Raw genomic sequence first — 500 nt, forward strand, 5'->3', positions numbered from 1 at the left:
GTGTTCCCTTTATCCTCTATCGTGGATGAAAATCTCCATGAGTTCATGGAGGGAGAGGCAGTTGGTGCAGCCTGTTAACGTGTGTCCATTTGTGTAGAACAATACAGGAATGTTAAGGTTTAATGAGACCCCCATATGAGGGATGGGGACATCTTTTGATAAATATCCTGATCAAGCACTGGTTGGCTGAGCAGAAAATACTTGTTTTTGGTTTTTTTTTTTGGTGTTTGGTGTTATGGATTCTCCTTCCCTCCTCTTGTGTGTGGGTTCCTTAGCTTCAGACAGACAGAAGAGAGCTATCAAAGCATACTGGTCAGGTAAGCAAAGCTTACCCTGTCTGTGTTAGTAAGGCGGGATTGCCAAAAAAGGAAAAGCCCTGTTCCTGAAAGACTTCCAAACTTTTGACATTTTGTCTTTTGAGAAGTCTGTGGAGGAAATGATATTGCGGCCCAAGGCGTTTAGTTTTGGTAACTTGGATTTGTTGAGTGATCTTCCTTGAA

This window comes from Bison bison, unplaced genomic scaffold (assembly GCF_000754665.1).
Source record: "Bison bison bison isolate TAMUID 2011002044 unplaced genomic scaffold, Bison_UMD1.0 scf7180017864535, whole genome shotgun sequence".
Taxonomy (NCBI): Eukaryota; Metazoa; Chordata; class Mammalia; order Artiodactyla; family Bovidae; genus Bison; species Bison bison.